The sequence below is a fragment of the Lygodium microphyllum genome, chromosome 22 (assembly GCF_053477565.2).
Source record: "Lygodium microphyllum isolate KBCC chromosome 22, Lygodium_microphyllum_v1.1.10, whole genome shotgun sequence".
In the NCBI taxonomy this organism is placed as follows: Eukaryota; Viridiplantae; Streptophyta; class Polypodiopsida; order Schizaeales; family Lygodiaceae; genus Lygodium; species Lygodium microphyllum.
Window position 1 is genome coordinate 19,851,115 of NC_141156.1, and position 14,718 is coordinate 19,865,832.

Genomic DNA, 14,718 nt, shown 5'->3' on the forward strand with positions numbered 1-14,718 from the left:
CAAGTCACATGGTCGCAATAAGTCCCGTGGATGGAAGTCTGATCTTACCTGTCATTATTGTGGGAAAGCAGGATATATTAGGCCGCAATGCCACAAAATGCGCGATGATAAGCACAAGGAAAAGGGAAAAGACAAAGTGCAAGAAAAGTCTTCTGAGCGCAGTATTGTACCTGCAAAGTCCAATGTGAAGATAGAAGAGGTTAATGTCATGCAGGCCACTGATTCAGATCATAATTACATACTTGCAGCTTCTTCATGCGATGCCTTACAGGCTTCTGAGATACATTCTATGTATGCATAGTGCCGACTCTTGGATTCGAGTGTGTCCTTTCATGTGACACCCTGTCGAGATTGGTTTTATACCTATTGTACCATGTCTGGTTCTGTGCGTCTTGGTGATGAAAAGTCTCTTGACATTGTGGGCATTTGAGATGTTAGGCTCAAGTTTCCTTCTGGCAGTTCTTTTGTTTTGCATGATGTATGCCATGTACATGCGTTGACTTGTAGCCTTATGTCAACTGGACAAGTTGATGATGTAGGGTATTTTGTATCTTTTGGAGACTGTGCATGGAAGATTACTCATGGCAAGCCTGTACTTGCAAGAGGTGCCAAGTCTAGAAGTCTCTATCCCTTACTTATATCAGGAGCTACATTGGATCATGTTTTGTATCTGGGTTCTATTCCCCATGTATCCCTTTGGCATGCCCGTTTGGGGCATATGTCTCTTAAAGGAATGAAAATTCTCCGTGCTTTGCGGTATCTTCCGCCTTTTGACTCTTCGCATTTTGATTCTTGTGATCATTGTTTGTATGGTAGGCAAACTAGAAATACACATAAAAAGTCTAGTAAGAAACGCATGGGTGAGCCCTTGGCTCTTATGCACTCAGATGTATGTGGGTCCATGCCCTATCCATCAATTGGTGGGGCAAATTACTTTGTTACTTTCGTAGATGATTACTCACGTAAGGTTTAGGCTTATCCCATCAAGATAAAATCTGATGTCTTAGACACATTTCAGCGTTGGCTTGCATTGGCAGAGAACCAGTCTGGGAAAAGGCTCAAATGCCTAAGGTCAGATAATGGGGGTGATTATGTATCACGTGCTTTTGAGAAATTTTGTGATGAGCGGGGTATTAAGCATCAGTTGACCACCCCTTACACCCCACCCTAGAATGGTATGGCTGAACACATGAATAGGACCATTCAAGAAAGGGTCCATAGCATGCTTAGCCAGGCTAGCTTACGGTAGCACTTTTGGGTTGAGGCAGTTACTACTGCAGTGCATCTCATTAACAGGTCACCCAGCAATGGCATTGACTTTCAGGATGCAAAGGAGGTATAGGCAGGCAAGCCCTCCTCTTATGATCATTTGCCTATCTTTGGATGTCAGGCATTCTGCCATGTGCCCAAGGACAAACACAATAAGCTAGATCCTAAAAGTGTCAAATGCATTTTCATTGGCTATGGAGATGAGAAGAGATGGGCTACCGTCTATGGGATCCGTAGGCGCGAAAAGTGATCCGCAATCATGATGTCATCTTTCATGAGGATAAAATGCATATGCAGCCTAAGAAAGTGGTTGAGGTACGTAGAGTTATCTTTCAGGAGGAGCCACCTGCTCCCGTTCAGCCCGCCACTCCACGGCCAGCTAGACAGCGTGCAGCATCACCTAATGCTCATGGCCCAGATGTTAGACATGCTGATATTAGACATGGTGTTGGTCAGGAAGCAAAGCTTGGATTGAGGCATTCTACTAGAGATAGATGACCTCCTGACCATTTTACACCCTCTATGGCTTATGTACTGGTTACAGATGCAGGAGAGCCTCTTACTTATGATGAGGCTATGCACAGGGGTGATTATCACTCTTAGGAGAGGGCTATGCAATCTGAGCTTAACTCATTGCATAAGAATCAAACTTGGGATTTGGTTTCCTTGCCTCAGGGTAAGAAGGCTTTGCCATGCAAGTGGGTATACAAGCTGAAAAGTACCCTTGGACATCCCAAGCCGGCATACAAGGCTCGATTGGTTGCTAAGGTTTTTAAACAAGAGCATGGTATTGACTTTGATGAAGTATTTTCTCTTGTGGTCAAGATGGCCACCCTGCACTTAGTCTTGGCCTTGGTTGCACAGCTTGACCTGGACTTGTACCAGATGGATGTCAAGATGACTTTTCTACATGGGGACTTGCATGATGAGATTTACATGGAGCAGCCTAAGGGCTTTGCAGACCCTAGTAGGGAACACCTAGTGTGCAAGCTAAAGAAGAGTCCATATGGCTTGAAGCAGGCACGTGGGGAATGGTACCATAAGTTTGATGCGTTCATGCAGTCACAGGGCTATAGCTGCAGTGCTATGGATCCGTGCTTGTACATGAAGAAAGCCCATGACAATTCTTTACTGATTTTGGTACTCTATATGGATGACATGCTTTTAGTAGGGACAACTCATGAGGAGCTAGATGCTCTTAAGGCTCAGCTCAAAGAGATCTTTGAGATGAAAGATCTAGGACAGGCCTTTCATATACTTGGTATGTGCATTATGCGCGATAGATCTCATGGACTACTCTATCTGTTACAGAGGGAGTACATTCATAAAGTCCTTGAGTGCTTTCGCATGTGGGATGTTAAGCCTATTGGCTGTCCATTACCTTCTCATGTGAAGGTTTCATAGGCCGATTATCCGTAGATAGATAAGTAGAGGACCAAGATGGCCAAGATTCCCTATGCATCAGCCGTGGGCAGTCTTATGTATGCCATGATAGTCACCCATCCAGATATTGCTTTTGCAGTTGGGATTGTGGCACGTTATATGGCTACATCTGGAAAGAAACATTGGGATGTCATGAAGGGTATCATGAGGCACCTGAAGGGCACAACATATATGTGTCTTTGTTATGGTAGCCAGGATAAAGGAGTCATGGGGTACACTGACTATGATTATGCAGGACATGCATATAGTAGAAAGTCTACTTCTAGCCATGTGTTCACTTATGTTGGAGGGGCTATCTCTTGGATGTCTAGGGTGCAGAAGTGTACGGCCCTTTCTACTATAGAGGCGGAGTATATTGCAGCCACAGAGGCTTGCAAGGAGGCTATCTGGTTAGGTCATTTGATTGCAAACCTTGGTATGACAGATGCTATGCCTACACTGCATTCGGATTCTATGAGTGCCATTCAATTGGCCAAGAATCCGGTCTTCCATGCAAACACGAAACATATTGAGATGAGGTATCACTTCATTTGCGAGGTCATTGAGGATAGAGCTATTGACCTTGTCAAGATTTTGACTGAGCAAAATCTTGCAGACTTGCTTACAAAGAGCCTTACTACTGAGCGCTTTGCCTTCCTCAGGAGATTGATGGGCATTGGATGAGATGACATCTTTTTCCTCATCTTGTTGTACATGTGTACATGTTGTACTATCTTTTCTTTTTCTCTCACTGGGGCAGATTTGCCTTTAAGTGGGAGGTTGTTGGGGGTAAAGGCACCTCTGCCTAGCCGCCCGTGTATTACTACACTGACAGTACCCGTCACTGCACACTGTAGGTGGCGGGTGCCCATCATAGTCACTTATTCTTTATTCTTTTAGTGACCGTTTGAATAAAGGAAAGCCCAGCCACACATTGTGATTGTTGGAGTTCCCATTTGTGTCTCTCTCTCTTCTTGCTCTTGCTATCTGCCATAGCTCACTTGCAAGCAAGCTTCGATCCTTCTCACCTTTCATCAAAATCCAAGACACATCCAAGAGCATGAAACCCAAGTATGTCTTCAAATGCATAACCTCAATGACTAAAGAAACTAAAGCATAAATCTAAAGCTCCAAAGAATCCAATGTAACTTAAATCCGAGTGGTAAAGCCATCCATAATCATATTTGGGTCCAAATATTGATGCTAGACATTAATGCATGTAAGTGGTATACTCGAATAGCATCAAGCCTCAATAGGCATAAAGTTAATATCAATAGCTTGTTATCCAAATAGTTATTACAACAATGAAACTCTACAAGACTGAGATAATCAATCTCTACACAATCCAAATAGCATCCCAAAGCATAATCATAATACTTAGGCACCAAAATAATATCATTGAGATATTAAACATATATAATGGAGCTCACTATTTACTATCCAAACCAGAACTATTTTTCTCACTGTGCAATAGATAACTAAAAACCTATACAAAATCAACTCTATGGTGCTCAAATATGTAGCTCTCATCCTATTCTTTGCTTCTAGCTATAGAATACCTGAATCCAATATTGTATGCAAAAGTTATGGCCACAAAATGAAAGTGTTGTCAAGCTACCATAATTATCCACAACTTCTATAGCATACTCTATCTCCACTCAAAATGGATAAAAATGGCTACTCCTTAGCTCAAATAAGTACTCAATAAGGATCAACTAAGCCACGGGAAGCTCCTTGACAAGCTGAGAGAAAGGAAGGCTCAATGCATACCTCTGGAGAAAGAAACAATGGTTGCCATGAAACCTTTAGGTGAATATTCGAATCTGGGCTAAAGCAAAGGATGAAGAAGCTTCTCGAATGGTTGGCTTTGATACCAGCTAAAAGATAGAGCTCGAGTGAAAGTACATAAGTGGAAGTAAGAGCAAAGAAAGAGCTATGGTAGATAGAGTAAGAGAGTAAGAGAGAGAGAGAGATACTATATGTGGGAAATTCAATAGTCACAATGTGTGACCAACCTTCCCTTATTCAATAGTCATTGAAAGAATAAAGTGATAGTAATGTGGGTACCCACCACCTATAGTAGTGTACACGTGTATAGTTACAGTGTGTATACTAAATATAGGGCCACATAGGTACATGTGCCTTTACCCCCAACACTATGTAAGAGATTCCTCTTAATATCCATCAATAAAGATTCAAATCCAACTAAGCAACCAAGGCCAAGACCAAGAGTAGGGTAGTCATCTTGATTACATGAGAAAATACTTCATAGAAGTCAATACCATGCTCCTACTTAAAACCCTTTACAACTAATTTAGCCTCATATGCTAGCTTAGGGTGACCAGGGATACTCTTCAACTTGTATGCCTTCCATCAGGTAAGGAAATTAAGTCCCATGTATGGTTCTTCTCTAGCAAATCAAACTTTGACTACATAGCCCTCTCTCAAGAATGAAAATTACATCTACACATAGCCTCCTAATAGGTAAGTGGCTTAGCAAAGTCTCTCATCATGACATAATACATAGAGGTCTCATAGCATTTAGAGGACGTGAAGCTCTAGTAGGGCACCTCAAAGGTGGCTATGGGGCATGTATAGCATATTATCTCTATCTAATGGCATGATCCTGCACAACAGGTGGATCCTAGGCCATTACATCACCAACTATAGGTTATCTAGCTGGCTATGTTGTAACATGAGACTCCTCTTGAAAGACCACCGTACGTACCTCAATTACCTGCTCAGGCTGCTTATGCATCTTCTCCTCATGGAAGATCACATCATGCTACAAATAACCTTCTAAGCTTGCAGATTCAATAGCATATCTCACTAGCATCCCCATATCCAAGAAAGATGAATTTGATAGACTTCATATCCAACTTATTGCACTTGTCTTTGATAATATGGCAAAACGCCTCACATCCAAAGACCCACAAATGAGCATATAACAAAGGTCTCCTAGACCATACATCCTTTGCGATTAATTTGATAGCCAAGAGTGGTGTAGGAGGATCTATTAATGAGATGCATGATAGTAATAATTGCATCAATCCAAAAGTATTATAAGCCTACCTAATTGAGTATACTATGGAATCTTTCGTGAATAGTCTTGTTCATGCACTCTATAATGCCATTCTAGGGTGAGATATATATTGAGCATACTATGGAATCTTTCTTGAATGGTCTTGTTCATGCACTCTATAATACCATTCTACGGTGGGATATATGGGGTGGTCAATTGACATTTATTACCCCATTCATTGCAAAATTGTTGGAAATTCATCCTATTGTCAAACTTTAGGCATTTTAGCCTATGTCAAGATTGGTTCTCAACTAGAGCAATAAGGTGTTGAAAGGTAGTAAGAATATTTGATTTCTCCTTTACTAGGATTAGCCTAGACCTTATGTGAATAATCATCAATAAATGTCACAAAGTACTTCGCGCCACCCATTGATTGACAATGCATTGTACCACATACATCCAAATGCACAAGAGTCAGAGGCTCACCTATGTGTATAGGACCAAACTCCTTATGCACGTTACAAGTGTGCATGCCATAAAGACAATGATCACATGAATCAAAATGTGAGTAACCAAGATGCAAAAGATGCGGCAAACAAGTCAAGACTTTCATTCCTTTCAAAGACATGTGCCCAAGGCGACAATGCCATAAACATACATGTGGGGTAAATTATTTGTAGCTACAACATGGTTACTAGAAGATACAAATAAATAATAAAGGTTGCTAGCCTTGGCACCTCGAGTAAAAACAAGTGACCATGGGTAATCTTCCATGCATAATCACCAAAAAAGACATGATAACCTACATTATCCAACTCTCCAACAGAGAGTAGACTTTTGGTCAAAGCTAGTACATGAGGTATATTTTGTAAAACAAAAGAGATGCCTAAAGAAAAATGCAGTCTAAGATCCCCAAGGCCAATGATATCCAATGCAATACTATTTTCAAGTCTCATAGAACTTGTAATGCTACGATCGGTATGAAACCAATCATGATGTGGGGTAACATAGAAAGAAGTATCCTAAATCAGGGAGCCAACACTGAGAGTAAGTAGATGAAGCATTGGTCAATTGAGTAACATCAAGAGATGAAGTAGCTATGATATAGTCATCATTAGACTCAATCTGCACTATATTATTCTCTTCAATATTCACATTAGACTTACTAGGGACAATGATACGATCATCAAATGTTGAATTATCATCTTCTTTCCCCTTGTCTTTCTTATTGCGCCTAGCATTGTACATTTTATGGCATTGTGATCTAACATGACCCTATTGCCTCTAATAATAACATGTCAAAGAGGACTTATGGCCATGAGACTTAATTCAAGATTGCCCTCATGAGATTAAGACTTACCCTTGTTGGGATGGGAGTCTCTACCATAGTTCTTATTGCCATTTCCATTGTTTCTATCTCTAATATTCAATGCATGAGAAGTGGTTGCATCAATTTTCTTTTTGTTTACCTCTTTTATCAATAGAGTAGTATTTTTTTCTCTAATAGCCAATGCATGAGAAGTACTAGTTGTATCAATGTTCTTTTTTTAAAAACCTATTTTATCAATACAACACTCTCTACATCAGTACATTTAAAACCACCCTCAAAGGGATGAGCACTCATAGCAATACAAAGCAAAGACTTGATATTATCTTAAAAAACGAAATGTTTGCAATACAAGCTATTTAAAAATAGAATGAAACTTGTTCAAATGAGTAAACATAGCCATATCCTCCTTCATGTGAAGGTCCACAAGTTTCTTCAACTAGTATAACTGAGATGCAAGACTTTGTTTGTCATAAAGATCACAAATCTTTTTCTATAATGCATAAGCGCCATCCTCAATGTCAAACATAATGATATTAAATAAACTTGCCTTGATAATGACAGAATGATATCTCATAGTAGATAATCTGATTTCCTTGGGTCCCCTAGGGATGTAGACATAGTCAGCCCCCAATCCTACCTCAAGTTAGCAAGTTTAAACCATGGTCTTTCAAGGAGAATGTGATAAGAGTCCTTAATTTCTGAAATTCTTAGTACCACAAAAATTACCTTGAATATCAAGCCAGGCACCTTGATTTGTTGCTTCTTGAGGATACCTAATGGGTGTAACATCCTTTGATATGCCATCTTGACCTGGAATGGGCTAGAAGAAATTCTCCCTACTTACGGGCTAAATATGTTTCTTTAAGAAGTAATCGCTCTAGAAAAACAATCAAGAAGGACATCATTATACTTCTTCCCTACATACTTAAATTGAAAATATGAACTTGATAATATACCACTTCCTTTTGTGTGCCTATGATTGCTTGACATTTAGAAATTGCCTAATATTGAAATGATTTTCCTTCAATAACTTTCTATTGCTTTTATCGGATCTTCAGGAGCAACTTTTCTTTGAACCCATGTATCAAATCCAAGATCTCATCTAAGGTTAACTGCGAAAAGCATATTGCTAATGCTTGAAATAACTCTTTTGAACCTCCTTCCTGAGACTTTTTTGAAATCCTATCTTTAGAATGGTGATCCTCTTGACCAAGATTCAGGATACATTAGCCCTCTTGATCATCAAACTCCTTAAGTATTGCTTTTCCTATCACTTTTTGCAGCTTCCTAATTTGCTTGGTTGCCTTTTTCCTGGCTTTCTCTTGATCCTATCAATCAAAACTTACTTAGCTTCTAGTATCAGCTAGTACCATAGCTTCTTTAGGACAATCCTCTACTTTAATGCAATTAGAATAGTCACATTGAACATGCATACTTATAGCATTTAGGTTACTTGACACCTCCTCTACCCTTTCTTGATCTTGCTCTTAATGAGTATTCCCATAACCAACATTCTCTACACCCTCATGAAATTGCCTTTGCTCACCTTGGTGAAGTAGCTCTATGAGGATAGCTGCAAGTGGGGTAGATGGATGCTGTTGATGAGGTGCTCCTACAAGTCTTCTATCATTATAGGTCCTTGCTACCAACATTCCTCTCTCAATCTTATGTCTTGCCCATAGCTCACATTTTGGCCCTATAAAGTGTCCTTGACCTCCGCAGTAATTGCATGGTCCCATTTGAGCAGTTTGTTGCTGTGCCTGAAAATATCCCCATGGTTGTCATGCTAGCAGTTTGTTGTTGTGCTTGAAAATATCCCCATGATTGTCATGCTAGCACTCTTCTAGGTTCCCTAAAGGGTGTCTAAGGCATTGTGTTAGTAACTCGGGGAAGTTACTATATGTATATCCTCTACATCACATGCATCCAAGGCCTATTTAAAAATATCATTATCTGTGTATTTTTTCTAAATAAAATATAACCCTTTTCTATTTGATATGTAAATAACACATTTATATTACACTCTTCTGTATGTAAAAAATGTATAAAAATGGTATTTTAAAAATACTTTATTTTGAACCCACATGATGCATACATATATTCATGAGTAACTTACTCGAGGTTAGCAATTACCTGATTAACTACAATTGGTTGTATAACCCTTGCCCTAGGCTACATTACTGGCACTTGCTACCATGTGGAGACATTAGGATTATACCAAAAATTCCTAATTTCATGTCCTTTCCTCTGACATATATCATAGTTCTTGTCCTTCCTCTTAGTCTCAGAAAGACCAACATCTTTTAGCTTCTACTTGATTTTCTTTCCCACTTTATAGACATCTGACTTATTCTTGGTTTTGTCCTTATTCTTCCTCTTTTTGCTCTTCATTGAACTTGCTTTCCTCTTTATCTTCATGTGATTCTTCTTGCTAGATACTTCATAATCTAAATCATTAGATCTTTTGATCATGAAGTTGACTCACTATCCTCATCCTCACTATCACTTTCTGATCTTGAATCTAAATCAGAGTCTAAATCAGAATATAAGGAATCATAATCTTTACGGGTCTAATCAGCCTTCTCTCCATCCTCATAGTAGCTCTTACCATGGTATCTAATATGTCATTTTGACCAAGCTTCACATTGGCTATTGGGTTCTTGATCTAACCCCTTAGACCCTTAATAAAATAAGTGATTTGCATCTCTAATGATGGTGCATCTGCAACATCCAACCTAGTAAGCAAGTTCTTAAACTTCTAAGCATCATCCTCAACTAGCATATTCTTTTGCTTTATCTTCTTAATTTTTCTCAATGTGTCTCTAGGAGTTTTATCCTTCTTGAACCAGCCTAAAAATGTAGTCCTTAATGCATCATATGTGTTAAACACAGCCACACAATAACTACTAAACTAGTCCATTTCTTTTCCCTACAAGGTTGCTACAAACTGCCGCTTCCTAATTGTTGAAGAACATGGATCTAGAACTAGATGAGCTATGGTGGATGCAAATCAAACGCATGATACATGATTAGAGTGAGAAATTGTAACTCAAGTGAATTAGATTCCAAGATAGATTAGCTTGGACTCATAAACACAATCTTGAGTGACTCAAAATGATTTGTCCTCTATATCAAAATGAGTGTCAAGTACATGCCTTTATAGATTTTTGGATAGTACCACTTTTCCTCACTGTGCTTATGGGATTCTGGCCATCTCTCATAGAGCTTCTAGAGCATACATCTTTTCTCTAACTTCCATACAAAGCCTCTTGTGGGAAAGCCTCTTTTGGGTACACATCTAGCCTCTACGGGCATTCATGTTAAGCATAATTTGATATTCTCAACACCCCCCTCAAATGATGAGTCTCTACCCTTGCTAGCTCCCCCCCCCCCCCCCCCCCCCCCTTGGCATGCAAACATGGACCAAGAGACTAGCTCTTTGGCAGCCTAGTTAAGTTAAGGCTTGAAACTTTACATTTTCGGTAGGGTTTGTTACATCCACTATGGGAAGTAGATCCACTCAGGGAATTCGAGATCCTCTATGGGAAATTTTTGCAACACATTTTGTTGGTTTGTAGCAGTGGAAAATATTTTCTTCATCCTTTTTGTTTTGTTGCTTCTTTAATAACCTTTGAGCTTCTTCTTGGTCTTCTTGGACTTCTTTTTCTTCATGCTCCTTGGCTTTTGTTGTGCTCCTAATCCCTTTCACCAATGTGTGGTACTTCTTTTTTTTTCCCCCTTCAATCTTCTTGACATGGTCATTTTGCTTCATGCTTTTACACGTGAGTACACTAATGGATACATGAGCTTTGTTTGAAAAACTCTCACACATGAGATGAATTTTGAGATACATGGTTTTTGGGTTTTCATTTGGCATTGGCTTTCCTTTTGCGCTCTTGTGCAAGCAAATCATTTCATGCGGGAAGGTCTTACCACGAGTATACTCAGGCAGTGTCTAGTCCCTTAAAAGAATATGAGTTCAATAGAAACTTTAATCACAAGTAACCTCTTAGGATTTTTGATAACTAATTATCAAGCATGTTAACAATCCATTCTTTTAGTTCAAACTTGATTCCAAATGCTTCCAATTGCCCACCCCGTGCATCCACCAAAAAGAGTGCCAGCCATGCCCTGATCTCAGAAACAAAGGGGTATTGAGAGGAAAACTGCATGAAATCATATGTATGTACCTTGTAACCTGGCCCATCCACATAGTTGAACCCTATCCTGTCAATGACACAAGCAACCTGATCCCAATCTTTTTGTCGTACAAGCAGCGAGATGCAAATGGATTCTATGAATCACACTCGAAAGCAATGATTCACATGAACCATCATCTTTGAGGATGGGCTCTGCAAGTGCACCCACATGGTTGTGCAGATGTTTGGGGAGGGTTCACAATCCCCATAAGGGATTTAGATGCTGGAACCACATCCAAGTACATAGGCCGCGAGTCGATCCATATGTCAATGTAGAATTTGAGCACATCAAAGGAGAGCTTAGGAGATGGGGAGGGTCGGGACTTGCACCTACAGAGTCTAATAAAGAGGCGGTGATATCCATGGGTCGATCCAATCGAAAGGCTGGTGGTGCCCTTACCACTACTATGGGTGATGGAGGGCCAGCGATGGGCACAGAGGAGCTTCCACAGGTATTTGTCTTTGGATACATACCTCCATTGCCTACAAATGCACATGCAGGCTGCAAGCTTGGGCCCAATGAGGAAGGGGAAGAGAGCCTTCAAGACCTCACTATTGGGCAAGCTGCTGTTCTGCTCCATGCCATAATGATATCACAATGCAAAAAGATTAGGGTAAGGTCAAGAAATCCATACAGAGAAAAAATATCACTCTTTCCAATTGTTCTTCTACACGAAGCCCCACAAACAAAGAAGGGAAGAAAAGAACGAGATAGAAAGGATTTAGAGTATGCAATGAGAGGAATGCTGAAAGACTATGCCTACTAGCTACCTAGCTCAGCCATGGCTTTGATACCATGTTGAAGAACACGGATCTAGAACTAGATGAGCTATGGTGGATGCAAATCAAACACACGATACATGATTAGAATGAGAAATTGTAACTCAAGTGAATTAGGTTCCAAGTTAGATTAGCTTGGACTCATAAACACAATCTTGAGTGACTCAAAATGATTTTTCCTCTATATCAAAATGAGTGTCAAGTGCATGCCTTTATAGCTTTTTGGATAGTACCAATTTTCCTCACTATGCTTATGGGATTCTGGGCATCTCTCACAGAGCTTCTAGAGCATACATCTTTTCTCTATCTTCCATACAAAGCCTCTTGTGGTGGGCAAGCCTCTTTTGGGCACACATCTAGCCTCTACGGGCATTCATGTTAAGCATCATTTGCTATTCTCAACACTAACTTGATCTCCATACACCTAATTGAACCCACTTGTTGCCCACCATGTTGCAAACTGAGCCACATGGTAGTCAAGATCTTCCTTCTTTGTCCTTGAAAACTTAGAAGCTCTCACCTTTGGATTGACAAACTGATTTGGATTCATTGTACTTTGCTTTTGAGACTTCTTTAGTGGTAGTAATGGGTTAAACTTCAAAGACTTCTTTGCTAGAACTCTTGCACTCCACAATAGTATTGTCCTCCCGAGTACTATATACTACAATATTTCAAGTGCCTATTTAGGAGGAGTATCTTGGTCTTTAGGAGATAGTATTGTTTCCTCATCATTTGACACACTTGGTAGGCTTGAAGGATCTTGAGTAGTTGAAGGAGATTTTGTAGAGGTAGCAAGGGAATGGTATACTATTGTAATACCTGTAGAGGTAACCACATCCTCAAAGTCCTACCTATCACTTGTGAATTATTCTTCATCCGACATGCCTAATCCTCTTGCTTCTCCTCTATTATTCAGTATTGCATCCTATTGCTATTGTCTTGCCAATACTTCCCTTAATTCTTAGGATTTTCTCCTCATTAAAATAGGATTTGACAAATATGGGAAATTTTCTGACATACATGCTGCCCATGAAAGGCACCTTGCACATCTTCAGTGCCATTACCATCATGCACTCTTGTAGCTAATTCATGTAGTAATTGCTTCCAAGCCTAATTTCTAAATCATGAGAATTATGCCCATGAAACTAGTAGGATTGCCAAAGTGTTATGGCCTCTCAAGACCAAAACCAAAACATAGAAACACTAGTCTACTTGGAATTTTCCTCTTGTTGTAGACAACTTCTTGAAATGATTTATATTCATATTGATCATTTAATCTTCAAGACTAATATGTAAACATAAAATATACATTATAATAATTCACAAAGCACTACTCTCCTAAAAAATATCAATAATATTACTATCATCATGATCATTCTTGAATAGATAACTTATCATAGACAACATTAATTTTCATGAGCTAAGAATAGAATAGAAGAATCAAACATAAATGATCGTGTGTGGGCATTGCCTTAAAGATTTTTGCATTTCCCATGACAAAAGATATGAAAGGATACAATTGAAACACACATGATAGACACCACCTTTTCAAACGAAATCACATGATATTTCAAGGTCTCTTTACACATCTTGATTCTAGGCACCTACATGCATACAAGTACTAAAGTGAAAAATTCTAATGTGGATGATCTAATCCAAGCCCTAATATTACTTTAAGAAAATATTATGTATTCCTTCTAGCTATGATTTGAAGAAGAAAATACTTTGGGAGGTGCATGATTCTCCATTTTCAGGACATCTTGGCTACAGTAAGACCCTCAATGCAATAAGAAAAAACTATGATTAGGAGAAATTAAGAGGTGTACTAAAGTATGTTATTAAATGCTTAGGCTACCAAAGAGTGAAAGCGGAGTGTGTTAAAATGCGATGAAAACTTCATCCCTCGATATCCTCTCAAATGAAGTGGAAATTCATTAGCATGGATTTTGTAATAGGATTGCCTTTAGTTCATGGAGAATACAACTCTATCATGGTGATTATAGACATGCTATCAAAAGTTGCTCACATTATTCCAGTCAAACTACAACCCTTTCGATGTTGCAAGGTTGTTTGTTAAGGAAATGTTTAAACTTCATGGACTACAAAAAAGAATTGGCATGATCAGGATTCTCTCTTTACTTCTTGGTTGTTGGGATAAAGGGCAGTGCCTAATGCACTGCATGTGCCTGCCCTAAGGGTTGGGCTTGTACACAACTTATATACCTATCTGAAAACTTTACTGGGTACTTGAGTATCACAAAAATATTGTATCATTCTCTCTCTCTCTCTCTCTCTCTCTCTCTCTCTCTTGCATCTACAACTTCACTCCTTTGATCTCTGCATTCAACAAAGTGGTATCGAAGTGCAGGACTTGGAGTTGGAGCTTGGCATTGTGGAACTAGAGCTTGGCAATAAGTGCTACTGCCCTGCCTGAATAGTCCACGTAGTTTGCACCTGTAGACAGCATCCCCTCTCTTGGCACTTTTCAACATATCCCTCATCATAGGCAATTAAGGAGTGCACACTTGAGCTCCTAGATGCTTGGTGTTGAGTCTTGTCATTGACATGTTGGTCGTGACATCGGCTTGGAGCACCTACCTTTAGATTTGGGACTGTGGTTTACACACTTTATGAGTTGGAAACAGGGCAACACGTATCTTTGTGTGTTTGGTGCATACTAATCATGCTCATTTGAT

At 39.5% G+C, this 14,718-nt stretch overlaps 1 pseudogene; it reads right to left on the reverse strand.

Moving 5' to 3' along the window:
- Window positions 1-11,068: 11,068 nt before the first annotated feature.
- On the reverse strand, window positions 11,069-11,823 carry LOC148016937 (F-box protein At5g39250-like; annotated as a pseudogene).
- Between the last annotated feature and the right edge of the window lie 2,895 nt (window positions 11,824-14,718).